The 17,657-nt window shown below is 39.5% G+C and overlaps 1 protein-coding gene across 9 annotated transcripts in view; it reads left to right on the top strand.

Moving 5' to 3' along the window:
• The window catches only part of LOC127452709 (signal-induced proliferation-associated 1-like protein 2), a 112,167-nt gene that overhangs the window by 17,964 nt on the left and 76,546 nt on the right, over positions 1-17,657 (top strand). For 2 of the 9 annotated variants that reach the window (XM_051718373.1, XM_051718354.1), the window contains one exon: positions 605-748. The exons of 5 other annotated variants lie outside the window; for them this stretch is intronic. The gene's annotated coding sequence lies outside the window, so the exon portion shown is untranslated. Of the gene's footprint in view, positions 1-604; positions 749-9,576; positions 9,825-17,657 lie in introns of those variants that run through there. 2 more of the 9 variants (XM_051718343.1, XM_051718362.1) reach the window with 2 other exon arrangements.

Raw genomic sequence — 17,657 nt, 5'->3', positions numbered from 1 at the left:
TGGTTGGAGTACAAAAGCAAAACTTTTAAGGTGAACGTATAGGTAAGTGCAGTTTGTACACTGCAGTATAAACTTTAGTGAGGTCAATATTAAAGCCCTCAATCCTCAAAGTTTTTTAAGCCTTCTCTCTGCTTAATCCCTCGTGGCAAATAGGTAATTTTAAAGCAATGAGAAACACTGTGCGTCATACTGGAGCATGCTGTGTATCATAGCAACTTGTTTCTTTTTTTAGGGTTTAAGCGTTTTGTATATGGGTCATTGCAAATGCAACATCTGAGAGTTCCAGTACCCTAGGATCAGCCACATAATGCTGACTCACTGACAAGCGCCATCTCCTATCAGACACTTTTGCATCGGCTCCCACGTGTTTACGTTCTCTTGTGGCATGACCGGAAGCACACTGCGTCAACAGCGTGGGAGACCCAAGTTCAGACACAACGTTGAAACCAGGAAGTAATTGCGATCGCAAAATCAGTGACGAGTGCGATTCGGAGGTTGCATTTTTCCCTCTAACATTACATTTTTATTTCACTGATGGTTAGGTTTAGGTTTAGGTTTGGGGGTACAGTTTATAAAATATGCATTCCTCTTTATTGTATTACAGCCTGTACAGCTGGAAACAACTGGCTTCACAACTCGCTTTTGGTGCCCCTCTGTGGACATCACAAATGGAAAATGGAGCTCACATATTCCCAAACACCCAACAAAACTTACCGCTTTGGCCACTGGGGCAGTGTTTTGAATTTTGGTAAGCACAGACCGATTTTAGCTTATGAAACATCAATCTACTACTTCACTGTGAGATCAGTCTGGAAAATTTCAAAGGCTAAACCACTTGGCTGAAGTATGGTAGCCTATATGACTGATCCAGTTTTATATTTAAGCAATATCATATGAGGACTGTATCAGTACCTAAAGCTGCACTACGGAACTTTTGGAGTCTCTGTCGACATCTGTGGTTGAAAACCAAATTCTTTCTAGCAAGTCAGTCCACTGGCGGCCATCTTTGGAACGCTCTAGGGCAGCTATTTGTCTGTGTAAACAAGCAGCATACAAGTGCAGCTCCTGTCTCCTTGAAATCTCCAAAACGGTTGTCAAGATTACGATTAAAGAACATATTTCAAATCAGCAGTAAAAACTGACAATGCTTTACCTCAGATTACGCTAAAAAATGCTATTTTCAGCTTGTATAGCTAATGTGCATGCAGGTTCTCAAGCTGATTGACAGGCAATGTCTGTATCTAAAAGGTGATTGGTTCTTTTACTTGTAAAACAGGACTTCCTTTCTACATCCATTAACAGTTGGGTATTCCAATTTTTCCCATTCATTTTAATAGAAGAATTCACCATATCATCTCAGAGATATATTCACCTGTAGAGCCATAGTAATGACATGCGATTTCCACATTGATAGTTATTTGATTACAGATTTTTTGACCAAGATATTACTTGATTTGAAATTGTGGAGTGGTGTAGTGGACTAAAGCACTGAACTGGTAAGTGGAAGGTTGTTGGTTCAATCCCCACAGCCACCAACATTGTGTCCTTGAGCAAGGTGCTTTGCTCCAGAGGGATTGTCCCTGTAATCAGGTCACTTTGGATAAAAGCGTCAGCCAAATGCATAAATGTAATGTAAATGAAATTACTATAAACAACAGTCTTATTTACATATATTAATACAATAATTTAAGTGTTTTATCCAACACACATTAATGTTTGTATTGTACTACACATAAAATATCCCAAATTTAAGAGGGGAAACCTGTGATATGGCTGGTATGAGTTCAATGGAAGACCCTTGCCTATTTTATATTACAATTTACAGCCTCAGTGAATAATGTAAGTATCATCGCTGATAACAAACGTACGCCATCCAGATGTCTATTTGATGTGTGTGTTTACATCTGGAAGACATATTTTGATTGTTGTTTGCTCATCTGCAATCAGTATGTCAATAAGTATGTCTCATATGTCAATAAGACATTCAGCAGATGTCTTTGAGATGTTTATATAATTAGAATGTTTGTAAATCTGATATTTTTAAGATGTTTAACAGATGTTAATTAGTTTGTGGTGCTTTCCAGATGAAAAGATCTACAACAGACATCTTGGAGATGCACGTGTGCTATCTGGGATTGTATCTGCGTAAATGAAGACCCTTAAGCATTTTATGAACCATGAAGGAAAAGTTTGAATTAGATTCAAGTTTGAGCTACAGTAGATGTTTGATTTTGTCTTAGTTTTATGTTTGTACAATTGAGTTTGTTGTTTTGATTTTTTGGTTGTAGTGTGCAGGCAAAGTGTTTTAGCATTAAAAGAGCCATGCTTTGAAAAAAGGGCCAAAAGTAATGTTTTGACTCTTCAAGATAATGATAATCTATGATAGTTTACAGAAATCAGACAGAATGAAGGCTACTAATTTTGGGATAAATAATTTGCTGCAGTAGATAAAGACCTCAATCTCTGTGCCCTGTATAACATAAACACATGCTTACATTTTCATGTTTAGATAGTCCATTTTCTATTAACTTTTGCTAGCTAACCCTAACTCAAACCCTAAACCTAACAGTACTCTGACCAAAACAGCTACTTTCACTTCTTTGCTAGGGTGACCAGACGTCCTGGTTTGTGCCACTGTCCCAGTAATTTTAAAAAGAATATAAATATATATCAGTTTTAGCTGTTAGGCTCACTGACTGTTTTCTTTGAAATTAAAAATCTTCAATGTCCTTCAAGTTGTCATCTCTGGTATTGTTTACAGAGATGGAAAGACTGTAGGTGCGTCCCAGACCGCACACCTCTGCACTATTTTATGTCATTTTGAAGTGTAAGTAGTGCGAGTAGTATGTTTACACTTAAAATGCTGCAAAAGAAGTGTACTACGAGTACCCGGATGATGCACTTTTTCAACCGTCAAAATAGAGTGTGGAATGTTGGACACTTCATGCACTCAGCACATGCGGCTTGCCGTACATAGCGGAAGGGGCGGAGTTACCAACAGCGATGGTGATCTGGCAAAACAATAGACCTTTTTCACAGACTGTGATGACGTGTTTCCGCCTTATTTATCAGCGTAAATCTCGTAATTTTTTAAATGTTGAGTGTAAATGTATAACATTATGATTTGTGTTATATTACCCTGGAATTAGTTTTAAAATACGAATTACCACTGCTGCGAGGGGATTTCTATTACAGTTGATGAGAGAGTGACAGTAAATTTGGCATCTTCTCCCATTTTACTGACTTAATCCACCGCTCTGTTTTTTAACTCTTCTGGAAAGTCATTCAAACGTAATAGTGGATTTTTTCTTTTGCTGTTGGAGCAAACGGGTAAGTGAAAATAGTATTTGCTGTGGTCCCCCATTCACTCCCATTCACTGCTGTCGAAGTTTACCCTGCAAACGTTTATGTGGCAGGGCGGAGGGCATTCCACACACCTGGCCCCTAATTAGGCTGATTAAGCCTGAGAGGGATAAGGCCGACCGGAGACGGCAGTGTGACAGAGAGAGAGTTACGGACAGCTGTCCGAAACCTGCATGTGTGTTTGTCTTTTTGGTTCAGTTTATCATGAAACCTTTATTTATATTGTAAAGCCGGTCCTCGCCTCCTCCTTTCCATTGATGTGTTACACTGGTGCCAAAACCCAGGAAGCAGGAGGAATGCGCCGTAGTAGAGCCTTCGCCACTACCATCCACCCCAAAGGAGCAGCCGCGGCAATCCGCCAGGCCTGGGCCCAGCCGCCTGAGAGCGGAGGAATGGCCGCCAACCGCGAGGGGAGGAGGGGCTCCTAACTGACCGCCTGGAGCGGTCAGGACCATTGCTAGGGGCAGAGGAGACCCCTACCAGCTGCTAAAACACGGCGGGGTCTGAGACCGCCGACCGTGAGCGGGGAGGGGTTCCTGGCCGACCGCCTGGAGTGGGAGGACCGCTGCCAAGGGCGGGGGAAACCCCTACCATCCATCGAAAATGCGATGGGGCGTTCCGTCCGCCAGGGGCCGGAACACTGCCTCCGATCTGCCCGGGGAGGTGCGGCTGTCATCCACTAGAGGGTGGAGGAGTGGCTGAGGACAGGCTACGGTGGTTCGGAGAACCGGCAAGTCCGGTTTTTTTCTCTCTCTCTCTCCCACTGCCGCTCCGCATTGGCCTTTCCCTCTCTTTTTAAATATTAGTGTTAATTTGGTACCATCGCGTACAAGTACCGCATTTTTTTTTTTTTTTTGTTTCCCTCCCCTTGTCCCCTCCCAGATCCAGGAAGGCGAGGATGACCTGCCGGCAGACGGGGCAGAAAGCACGCCCCCCTCCCCACAGAAAGGGGGGGGTATGTACGTCATGCCGGGGGCTCCGACACCTACGTGTGTGTTTGTCTTTTTGGTTCAGTTTATCATTAAACCTTTATTTATATTGTAAAGCCGGTTTTCGCCTCCTCTTTCCATTGATGTGTTACAGTTTACTTCCGCGTTCCAAAACCCAGTGTGAAAAATATCTATTGAAAATAATGGAGAATATGACAACTAGCGAAACTTCTGTGAAGACAGCACCATACAATAGTGAGATAAACACTTTACCATCGTACCATGCTGTGTGAATATGTATATTATTGAGAAATAAGTGTTGAATTGAGGGTGAATAATGCACTAAAGCTAGCGGCAACACAATGCTTGGGTTTAAAACGTCACTTCCGTCAGCTGTTAAACGTGCAGTAAAAAAAATTAAGTGTTCCATTTGGGACAATACTACACTTTGAAAATTCATACACTACATGGCTGAGTGCATAGTACATTTTGTAAGTCCTGATACTTTCATTCTAGTCTTTCAGCAAAACTAAATGGTGACTGAGGCTGTCAGTCTGCCTAACATCTCCTTTTGGGTTACATGGAAGAAAGCGTTTTCAGAAATTTGCATTTTTACCAAAGCAATATATTATTACTCTAGTAATAAACCCACATAGTTGCCAGACAAGTGGAAAGACTGATTAATCATGCATGAACTCATGACATTATCAAGACAAAAGAGACAGCAGGTGATGTGCTTGAAACATAAACAAGCTAGAGAATACAGAAAGAGAGGTTGCAGGCTAGAACATAATGCTGACACTACATATAATACATAGTCCAATAATATTAATTATTTTTGATAATAGTTTCAACAAAAATGAAAGATACACGTCACACAAAAGTAATCACGCAATACTTGCAAAAGAGAACCTTCAAAATATTCCTAACAATACTCCCCCACCCCAAAACACACTTGCACATAGGGAAAACTGGGGCTAGTTGTCACACTTTCTTTATCCAGCGAATATTTCTCAAGATAGAAAATGTCTATGTAGACACATACCATAAAGTCTTGGCTATGAAAAGCTTTTGAGCATTTCCACACTGACAAAATAATGGAGGTGAGGTTTACACTTCCACATAGAAAATGCTAATTTTACAGACCATATTTCAAGTAAAGGCTATACACAATTATTGGTGGCTTTAATTAGAATAAGTTAAGTTTACTTTGCAATTCTCAATTCTAAGTCAATTTTACTCACTCTTTTTTTTAAATATATTTTACTCAAGCATTGCAGCACTGAATTAAGTCATGCTTTAAATAGTGTACTTGTATTGCAATGCTTTTTAACATACTTGGAAACCTTCCTTAGGGAAGCTTAATGCATGCTATGTAGTCTATGAAGCAAAATTACCTTGCTTTAATGGATACAGAGCTGGGCATGCAGACCTGAACATTTGGTGTACAAAACACGATTGATGGTAACAATGAACAGGTAACTTTTTTGACCATGAATGGGTCATTTTGGCTTTAGACTTCACACATCAAGAAGTTACCAAACGTAACAACAAAATCAACAATAAAAACCATGTAAATCAACTTTACAAGCACACAAGCTCATTTTTCTTCTCCTTTTCCTCCCAATTTGGAATGCCCAATTCCTAATGCGCTCTAAGTCCTCGTGGTGGCATAATGACTTGCCTCAATCCGGGTGGCGGAGAACGAATCTCAGTTCCCTCCACGTCTGAGACCGTCAATCCATGCATCTTATCACGTGGCTTGTTGAGTGCGTTACCGCATCCACGCACAACTCACCACACGAACCACATTACAGTGACCATGAGGAGGTTACCCCATGTGACTCTACCCTCCCTAGCAACCAAGCCAATTTGGCTGGAGTCACTCAGCACACCCTGGATTCAAACTCGTGACTCCAGGGGTGGTAGTCAGTGTCTTTACTCGCTGAGCTACCCAGGCCCCCAGCATGAAGGCTCATTAATTATTCAAGTCCGGTGCATGCTGGGAACACCAGCTTCGAAAAGTGAAGTAAAACTGACTTATTTTGTTTACTAGTGAGATTTACTCAAATTAGTGAATAAATATTGCAAGGTTTTCCATTTGAGGATTGATACATGATGACGCATTGTAAAGATAACAAACAATCATAAATATTATTTACTTATAAGCTAGAACAGGGGTACTCAATTAAAGTTCCAAGAGGTCCGGTCTCTACATTTCCTTCCCAGCAAAGGTCCGAATAATAATATATGTAGCTTGCATAGTGTCAGTAGTTATATGGCTAGGAAATTATGTATCTTTTTTTAAATAATTTTTTATAACTTGCCACGTTGGCAGCAATAGTACTTTGTAAAAAAAGAAGAAAAAAATTATATATATATACAGATATATATATATATATATAATTTTTTGTAATTTTTGTTTTTACAAAGTACTATTGCTGCCAGCGTGGCAAGTTATAAAAAACGATTTAAAAAAAAAAGATACTATATATTCCTAAACAGTCACAACAGTCTCTTGAAAATTGGGCAGGGATGGGGATATTGGGGCCCAGAGACAGCCAAAGTAGTTGGGTCAGAAAGATCTTCTACCAAAAAATTAAACTATTTCATCAAGGCTTCGGCGCTGAACGCCCTTTATTCCACCAGCGCTGAACACGCATTATTCCCGCCCCAGAGAGAAAGATTTCTCGCCGGCGCTGAACGTGCATTATTTCCGCTCCAGAGAGAAAGATTTCTCGCCAGCGCTGAACACGCTTTATTCCCGCTCCAGAGAGAAGGATTTCTTGCCGCCGCTGAACGTGCATTATTTCCGCTCCAGAGAAAAACATTTCTCACCAGCGCTGAACGCGCTTTATTCCACCAGCGCTGAATGCGCTTTTTTCCGCTTCAGAGAGAAAGATTTCTCGCCGCTGCTGAACGCACTTTATTCCTGCTCCAGAGAGAAAGATTTCTCGCCAGCGCTGAACACGCTTTATTCCCGCTCCAGAGAGAAGGATTTCTTGCCGCCGCTGAACGTGCATTATTTCCGCTCCAGAGAAAAACATTTCTCACCAGCGCTGAATGCGCTTTTTTCCGCTTCAGAGAGAAAGATTTCTTGCCGGCGCTGAACGTGCTTTATTCCCGCTCCAGAGAGAAAGATTTCTCACCAGCACTGAATGCGCTTTATTCCGCTCCAGAGAGAGAGATTTCTCACCAGCGCTGAATGCGCTTTATTCCGCTCCAGAGAGAGAGATTTCTCGCCCGGCGCTGAACGCGCTTTTTTCCGCTTCAGAGAGAAAGATTTCTCGCCGGCGCTGAACGCGCTTTATTCCCGCTCCAGAGAGAAAGATTTCTCACCAGCGCTGAATGCGCTTTTTTCCGCTCCAGAGAGAAAGATTTCTCCCCAGCGCTGAACGCGCTTTATTCCCGCTCCAGAGAGAAAGATTTCTCACCAGCGCTAAATGCGCTTTATTCCGCTCCAGAGAGAAAGATTTCTCACCAGCACTGAATGCGCTTTTTTCCGCTCCAGAGAGAAAGATTTCTCACCAGCGCTGAATGCGCTTTATTCCGCTCCAGAGAGAGAGATTTCTCGCCCGGCGCTGAACGTGCTTTTTCCGCTCCAGAGAGAAAGATTTCTCACCAGCGCTGAATGCGCTTTTTTCCGCTCCAGAGAGAAAGATTTCTCACCAGCGCTGAATGCGCTTTTTTCCGCTCCAGAGAGAAAGATTTCTCACCAGCGCTGAATGTGCTTTTTTCCAGCTCCAGAGAGAAGGATTTCTCGCCGGTGCTGAACGCGCTTTATTCCCGCTCCAGAGAGAAAGATTTCTCACCAGCGCTGAATGCGCTTTATTCCGCTCCAGAGAGAGAGATTTCTCGCCCGGCGCTGAACGTGCTTTTTCCGCTCCAGAGAGAAAGATTTCTCCCCAGCGCTGAACGCGCTTTATTCCCGCTCCAGAGAGAAAGATTTCTCACCAGCGCTAAATGCGCTTTATTCCGCTCCAGAGAGAAAGATTTCTCACCAGCACTGAATGCGCTTTTTTCCGCTCCAGAGAGAAAGATTTCTCACCAGCGCTGAATGCGCTTTATTCCGCTCCAGAGAGAGAGATTTCTCGCCCGGCGCTGAACGTGCTTTTTCCGCTCCAGAGAGAAAGATTTCTCACCAGCGCTGAATGCGCTTTTTTCCGCTCCAGAGAGAAAGATTTCTCACCAGCGCTGAATGCGCTTTTTTCCGCTCCAGAGAGAAAGATTTCTCACCAGCGCTGAATGTGCTTTTTTCCAGCTCCAGAGAGAAGGATTTCTCGCCGGTGCTGAACGCGCTTTATTCCCGCTCCAGAGAGAAAGATTTCTCGCCAGCTCTGAATGCACTTTATTCCCGCTCCGCGTGTATATACACATATGCTTACACAATCACTTAGCCAGGTGTCAGATAACAAGCACAAAGATTTAAATCCCGGACTGGATTGAAATGTCCTTCGGACCAGATCCGGACCAAAGTCCGCTGTTGAGTATCCCTGAGCTAGAGCATTCAATTTACATGTTTGAATTGAGTACAAATGTAGAATTTACTTCATATTTTCAAGTTCATGCTTTAAGTAATGCAATGTAGACAGTACTTCTCTGTTATATTTACTTCAGCACAAAAAATAAAATAAAATTCAGTGCACTATTATAGCCCAGGGTGAAAAATACTACTACTACTAATAATAATAATAAAAAAATGGTTTATTCATTTTCAGCTATTTAAGCAGTAAAAGACTTTAAAACAAAATCATACCAACAAAAGACACTCTACTATGTTTTCTATGAAAAGTCAGAAGATGTGAAGTGAAACATTAAATTGTAGCACAAACGTTAGATTTACATCGTCATTTATCATATCAGAAAGAGGAAATAGATCACTTACATAACCCAAAATATATCAAACGTCCATTAAAATGCAGAGCAAATGCTCTCTCATTAGAAGAAGATGGCCTGTCAGTCTGTGGAATCCAAAGATGGGTACTATTGACAATAAGGAGGACCGTTATGCGTTCACTCTTCATAAACAGACCCGTCTTTTCGAATTATATATTCGGTGCAACGTTTCGGTCTACAAGATTGAGATACATTGGGGACAGTTATGGGGGACCTTATTAGGACACTAGCTGTGTCGGGTGTGCGTGTGTGTGCGTGTGTGAGAGAAAGAGAGAGAGAGAGAGAGAGAGAGAGAGAGAGAGAGAGAGAGAGAGAGAGGGAGGAGAGTGACGGGGGAGGGAGCGCAAAGGCTCGTTGCACCACTGCACCTGCCTCGAGGTTGCAAATCACAGGAAGTCGGTGTGCAAAAGCGATACATTTCGTCGATTCGCCCAGCTTAGGGATGAGCATAAATGACGTCAATTTGCTAAGACTTGCACGAAGGAAAAAACAGTGCGGAAGAGACGATCCAGCTGTCAGACATCGCTTTGTTGTCGGTGAGTTTCATTCGAGACCGCAATGTCTGATGCGAGTGACACCGAATGCCACTGATGCTATTGGTATGGAGACAGTTGCGGCTGGTTTTGCATTTGTCCTGTAAGTGAGAAGCGATGTGCTCGTTTGCTTCTTTGTTCATTCGGTTACTTCGTTCTGTTGATGTCATTGCTGAAATCCAGCAGGCAGTATCATGATGTGTTCTTATGTATTGTTCATCTACCGGCTCGTATTATTGGAAACAGATACGATTTATGAAAAGAAGAAACATGTTTTAGAGTGCTCAGATGCAGGCAGATTTATTAATGGCATCCACACAGCGCTCAAAGAACAACATTTATTGCCCTCTTTAAGCGGCATTTTGGGGCAATAGTGCAATTTGGCGCATTGATGCTCTAAAGAAACAAATGAAAGTGCAGCACAAATATAATGCAGGGAAAGATTTGATATATTGTGTCAAAGATATTAAGCGTCCTCCTGTCTCCCTTTCAACCAGTCAGGACACTTTAAACAACAGAGGGAATGTGCGGCGCTAATAATAATCGCCCTAATAATAATAATAATAATAATAATAACAATAACAACGGAGTATCTATTTGTCTGTCACTAAGTGCAAATAGCCCATCTGATTGGCAGAGGCTATTTACACTAACTCCGCCCACCACTGCTCAGACCAAGCTAAAGACAGCCAGGACAGATTTATTTGGGGTCAACTGTTGATCAAATGGAGGCGGCATAGAGACATTAAACTGGTTAACAGGTTAGACATTTAGTGGATTAAGAGATTGAATAACTAAGTGACTATTTGTGCTCCAATACTCTGGTGGAACCATGTGCAGCTGTAGTAGTTCTAGGTGTAACGATGGTATGTGTATGTATTGTCATGCTGGAGATCCCGGTTCGAATCCCACCCCTTGACATACTTTTTCCCATGTCTCTACTCTTAATAGTTCCTAAAATAATACTTATAGTAATAAATAAGAGATTCCTCGCAGTGATTTGGTCACAGTGAAGATCGGGGAGTTGAGAGAAGGATTTGAACCGGATAAAATTAACCATGGCTTTACTGTAGTAATATTGTAGTAATCGTGTGCTTTGGTGGAAACTATATAGTTCTGATGTACTAACCATGGTGTTACAATAGTAACATGTTGTTAATAGTAGTTAATAGTAACCATGTTTAATTTTGTGGTTACTATGGTTTTACTAGAAAAATACCATGGTGATCCTATGGTTTCTGTAGTAAAACCATGGTTAATTTTTGTAAGGTAGGATTAGGGGTAGGGGTTGGTTTTGGGTGTTTGTGGGACTCCAAATAAACCCAATAAAAATGCTGCAGTGATGCCTTATACTGTATGTTAGTATTTAAACAGGGGTGTAAGAGTATCTGCTACTATTTGCACTTGAGTGCAATGAAGATGCTTTTTGTTGCTTTTTACACTTAGTACAAATAGCCTCTGCCTTTTTATTTCGAACACCGGTTAAAAAAAACGATCCAGCTGTTCTATTATGCCATCGTGTATTCACGGTTAAACACATTTAAATAAAGCCAAATGTAAGCACACATTATTACCCTTACAAATTATAGCCTTTTTTTTATGAAGTTATAAAAATTAGGGTTTTTATTGTCCACAGTGTTTTATTCAGCGATTACTTTTAAATGTTGAGTACGACTGACAAATATTGATAAGGTCTTTGTTAGAGGTCAACCAGTAGTGGGTTTTGCCGATACGATAACTAAGGTGGGAAACCAGGTCGATAGCCAATTAATTGGCCGATAGTTTTTAAAATGTATCATATGAATCAAATCAAATCAAATCACTTTATTGTCACACAGCCATATAGACAAGTGCAATGATATGATAACTATCAATACAAAATAGTGCTGAACTTTAGTATCACTTTCAAAGGCAATACTTTATACATATCTCCCACACTGGTACCTTCTTCAAAGTCTTTGCCATTTGAAATTAATTAAAATATAATTAATACATTACAGGTCAAATGTGTTTGTTGTTCAGCATTAACATAAAACACTGCCTTACAAAGCCAAACAGCGACTGTATGCTTCATCACTGCTGGCAATATTTATTTTTTTATTTTATTGTCATATTAAATATATGAATGATGTACAAGAAAGGGACAGAGAAAAAGGGATAGAAATAAAATCATCTCAAGTCTTGTCTTTTTAAAATGTAATTTTAGAATGGCATTGTAGCCTATATATTATATATCCATTTGCCCTTACATGAACACATTATATTATATAACAATGTGCCCTCTCATGAATATCAAAAATGTCAGTATGTATTTTACCATGCTCTTACATTTTTTTTTTCGTACATAACTACGTCATAAAATTAGGAGGCTTGTACAGAAGTTCATTTTGTCAGAATGGAGAAAAGTTTTGAAAACGTCAAAAAATTATAAAACATAAAACTATAAAACTGTTCTTTTGCACTTGCATTAATGCAGTGTAATTTGCTAGTGCTTGGTCTTCTGAAGCAAGCAAACGGCCAAGCAAAAGCAAAAACTCAGGCAGAATGTTCATGTAAGGTTGGCATTAATGATTGATTTACTACTGATAATGAACTTATAAATCTGCTTTGCAGCAAAACCTCTTCAGAGTGCTCATGTTTATAACCTGATTTAAAAACGCAACTATCGGCCCCAATTAATCGGTAAATCCGATATATCGGTCGACCTCTAGTCTTTTAGTTTCCTAATTTACAGTTTTGCACCCAATTCAGACAGTGATGAACAAACACGGAGACGTTTTATGTGTCTTAATCATATACAGATAATAAACCAGTCTTAATCAACACTCAAAAAAGGATTTTTGCTGCTTGTACAATTTACTTTAGTGATCTAAAGCACGATTCTAGAACATTTAGTCTCAATTTGATTTAATTGCATTCTATCCATTTATATTTGTAAAATAGAAGTTACTTAATCCATTTGAGTTGGGATGCATGCTTTGCACGGGAGAGTAAATGTTAAAGTGTTATTTTATGTGTTTTTGTGCAAGATGAATATAAAGGGGGGTACTTGTCAGTGTTCAGTGTTTGATTGAGTTTCTGTAATGTTGGTGTTTTGGGGGTTACCATTATGGTGAAGAGTGGCGCTTTAGCTAACGATGAGGACAGGTAGATGTCCCATATGAAATTGATGGCTTGCTTCATTGAGCAAATTCTGTGCATTATATCATTCGCTTTGACTAGTTAGTACATAAAGCAGTAAAAGAGATTTATTTTAGTTACATTAACATGTCTAGTTTTGTTGGGTTTACCCAGTTCAAGGTTCTTTCTACACAAAGTGTTTGTGTTGAGATTATGTAGTAATTTTGAGTTAAGAAAACTCATTTCAAACATGTGGAACCACTGTCCATGATTGAATCAAGTTCAGCCAAAGAGCTATTTTTTGAGTCAACTTACTTTTTTATTTTTTACAGAAACCATGACCCAGTTATAATCTGCTTGCACAATAAACAATAGTAAAATTCATTAACATCTCTCGACTGAAAAGTTTTTGCATTTTTTAATAAAAATCGCAAGCATATTTCCAATACGTTTTATTTGGTATTAGGGTCACTTGAAAAATAAAGTTGTCTGAGGTGATAAAAATGAGAGATCTTTTCAAAATCCAGTTTAAAACACATGTGGAAAGTTCTAAGAAATGTAGTCTTTGTGTTCAATTTGGTTATATACATTTTTCATAAAAATAAAAAATAGAAAAAATTCTTTACTTCCGGTTGCTCTCCAATGCGCATCCACAAGGGGATTCTGTTCACCCATCGGTTCACGCGCTGGCATGTTCAAATGAAAGGAAAACCAATGAAGCTTGTAAACATCATTCTCTTGTAAACAAATCACGCTGCACTTCTGGTTGTATTGCGTAATTTCTCACGTGAACATGCCAACGTGCTCCAAACAGGCAACATGCACCATTTGGAACGGTTTTGTTCTGAAGAGCTTTGTGCTACATGAGCTTATTTATTGCAACTGCTACTCCTGATTGGAGGCTTCTGTAAAAATTTTGTTTGTACGAGGAGTTATGTTTCAACTATGTTTAGTGGTGCAACGCTCTAATATTTAGTTGTGCTTAAGTTGTAACTTGGTGCCCATCTGAGTGCCAGCATTAATTTGAGGGATTTCCTGGTATCTTTGCTCGAATCATGGACATAATTGTACTATATTGGTTTACATGGATTAAAATGAGGATTAACGCCACCATTTGGACATTATTGCAGTGGTAATGTGTGTATTGTTTGTGTTGAGTGAACTTGAGAGCAGGGGCATTGCTAGGGTTGTAAGAGATAAGGGGCTTAGCCCCCCACCCCCGGAGAGTTACTAGTGAGCAACCTTCTGTATGCTGACCACATCATTGATGCTTGATCTGACTAAAGTAAAGAACAAAAAAGAAAAAGAAATGACTGATATTTATTTGTATACATGGCATGGAGGTCAATTACCAACTAATGTTTTTACATGGATAAATGACTAATTACTTGTTAATGTTAAAAAACACTGCAATACATACAACCGGTCTCATGAGAATTCAGTGAAATCTGCTAAATGTATAAAAACAAAAACTTGTATAAATAATCTTATCTAATCAGTCCCAAAGACAAACGTCTATAGTCTATATGGATCATGTGTTTTTTAAGCATTTCATTTAAGAGCTTTTAATTTATGTTTGTAAAAGATGAACAGTGAACATTTTGCTGTAGTATGCTGGGAACCATCAAATGTGTTGTCCTTGTTTGAGTGGAGCACTTAATTGCGGTGCACTTATAGCCTTAGTATGCTGTTCAATGCTGTGGAGCCAGTATGCATTATTATTGCTTAGATAAAAAGGAGAGACAGTCAGATCTGCACCAATTTTCCTTGAGTCCCATTTCTTCTACAATAAATGAGCTGATGTGGATATTTAATATCTGACCTGAGTACATTCAATCAAGCCATTGCCTGACAGACATAGTTGAATCGGCTAGACTAACACAAGGATGCACTGAAGTAATAAAATAATAAAAAAAGTGAACAATATCACTTGAAATTAGCTTAATCTCAATATAAATACAGCCTAAACATTATACAGTCAGTTACAGAGAATATGTTTGCTGAATAAGCTTTTAATAAAAAATCATAATAAATTGTGTGTAGCCTACCTTAGGTGGGATTTGGAAAGTGTTATCAGTTCTGTTTTGCATATGATGAAAACAAGTTTTGACTAATAACAATTCAGTTTCAGATATCTGTAAAATAAATTATGAATAGTGTCTGTAATTCAATTAAAGATATCTGTACTCAATTTGTGACTAGTCAAAATTTATTGTAATTCCTATGGTAAGAATTGCAATTTTACTAGCGATTATTGGTTGTAGATATCTTGTAACGCTGGGAATTTAATTGTGCTAGCAATAGATGTGGTCTGACAAACTTCTAGTGCGCAGGTGATTTTTAATAAGTGAAGTAATAGCAAAGGCAAGGAAGTGTATAAAAATTAAGCAGAACTATACTACCATAAAACCCACATCATTTTTGTGTTGGCTTTATTTGCTAAATGGATGCTTGTTTCAGTTTGGTACTGTAGCTGTACCGTTAAAATGTTTTGTCAGGTAACTTAAAATAGTGTTTAATGTTTAAATTACGTGGTTTTATTAAAGTCAAAAATATTATTTAATATGACTAAACCAATGACACCAATGGAAGTGAATTTTAAGGATTATATCAGGTAACAACATTGGTTGGGAAGAACATGAGTGTGAGTAAATATTAAAAGAATTTAAATTTTGAAGTGAAGTATTCCTTTAAGATACCAACTGCAAGTTTCCAGTTTTTAAAACTATGTGGATAAGGTGTTAGTTTTTATGCATGTGTTATTCCTAGTGCAATGGTGCAGTCTCTGTTTACAGCTTACAGTTCTGGAGTACACTAAAAAAATAACTCTTTAGCTGGACTTGATTAAATAGTTGGCAGTGGTGCTATGTGTTTTAAATGAGTTTTCTTCACTTAAAATCACTATGTAATCTCAACACAAACATAACTTAGTTAAGTTGAGTAAACCCAACTAAATTAGATGTGTCAATGTGAAACCCACAGTATACTTTGGTCAGACGTGAACGTTACAGGACACGTGACCCTACATGTGTGTATCTCTGACTCTTAGCCATCGAAAGCTCCTTTAGATGCCTTTTAAGTTTTATACTCTGTCAATCACATAAGTCACATTTCAATTATTGTTGTCGACCCAAAAATCATATAGAGAAGCCTTGCTTCCAGGCAGGACAGACATACATAGATTGAAAGCCCAATGTCCAGTAGGCAAATGGATGAAGATTCAATGCAAATAATGCTCATGAGGCTCCATAGACTCCCACAGAAGCATGACGTCCAGGCAGGACCCAAAATGACGTGCTTAGAGCTTCTTAACCAATGAACATCAATCTTTTGTGCCTTTATTTGAATGGGACCAGTATCTGCCATAGACTTGCCATTGCATGGCTTCAATGGGGCTCTATGGGTTGGGTGTCCACTGTCTTCTATGGACATTTCATTTAGATTGCACAACAAACAGTGCCATTTTGATGTGTGACATTTGACACTTTTATTCGCTAAAATATTGAAATGCTCAAAAAGTGATATGTAATTTAGATAGATTATTTGTACATACAGGTGCATCTCAATAAATTAGAATGTCGTGGAAAAGTTCATTTATTTCAGTAATTCAACTCAAATTGTGAAACTCGTGTATTAAATAAATTCAGTGCACACAGACTGAAGTAGTTTAAGTCTTTGGTTCTTTTAATTGTGATGATTTTGGCTCACATTTAACAAAAACCCACCAATTCACTATCTCAAAAAATTAGAATATGGTGACATGCCAATCAGCTAATCAACTCAAAACACCTGCAAAGATTTCCTGAGCCTTCAAAATGGTCTCTCAGTTTGGTTCACTAGGCTACACAGTCATGGGGAAGACTGCTGATCTGACAGTTGTCCAGAAGACAATCATTGACACCCTTCACAAGGAGGGTAAGCCACAAACATTCATTGCCAAAGAAGCTGGCTGTTCACAGAGTGCTGTATCCAAGCATGTTAACAGAAAGTTGAGTGGAAGGAAAAAGTGTGGAAGAAAAAGATGCACAACCGACCGAGAGAACCGCAGCCTTATGAGGATTGTCATGCAAAATCGATTCAAGAATTTGGGTGAACTTCACAAGGAATGGACTGAGGCTGGTGTCAAGGCATCAAGAGCCACCACACATAGACTTGTCAAGGAATTTGGCTACAGTTGTCGTATTCCTCTTGTTAAGCCACTCCTGAACCACAGACAACGTCAGAGGCGTCTTACCTGGGCTAAGGAGAAGAAGAACTGGACTGTTGCCCAGTGGTCCAAAGTCCTCTTTTCAGATGAGAGCAAGTTTTGTATTTCATTTGGAAACCAAGGTCCTAGAGTCTGGAGGAAGGGTGGAGAAGCTCATAGCCCAAGTTGCTTGAAGTCCAGTGTTAAGTTTCCACAGTCTGTGATGATTTGGGGTGCAATGTCATCTGCTGGTGTTGGTCCATTGTGTTTTTTGAAAACCAAAGTCACTGCACCCGTTTATCAAGAAATTTTGGAGCACTTCATGCTTCCTTCTGCTGACCAGCTTTTTAAAGATGCTGATTTCATTTTCCAGCAGAATTTGGCACCTGCCCACACTGCCAAAAGCACCAAAAGTTGGTTAAATGACCATGGTGTTGGTGTGCTTGACTGGCCAGCAAACTCACCAGACCTGAACCCCATAGAGAATCTATGGGGTATTGTCAAGAGGAAAATGAGAAACAAGAGACCAAAAAATGCAGATGAGCTGAAGGCCACTGTCAAAGAAACCTGGGCTTCCATACTACCTCAGCAGTGCCACAAACTGATCACCTCCATGCCACGCCGAATTGA

This window comes from Myxocyprinus asiaticus, chromosome 2 (assembly GCF_019703515.2).
Source record: "Myxocyprinus asiaticus isolate MX2 ecotype Aquarium Trade chromosome 2, UBuf_Myxa_2, whole genome shotgun sequence".
Classification (NCBI taxonomy): Eukaryota; Metazoa; Chordata; class Actinopteri; order Cypriniformes; family Catostomidae; genus Myxocyprinus; species Myxocyprinus asiaticus.
The sequence above is the reverse complement of the archived record's forward strand: the minus strand, read 5'-3'. Positions and strand labels throughout refer to the sequence as shown.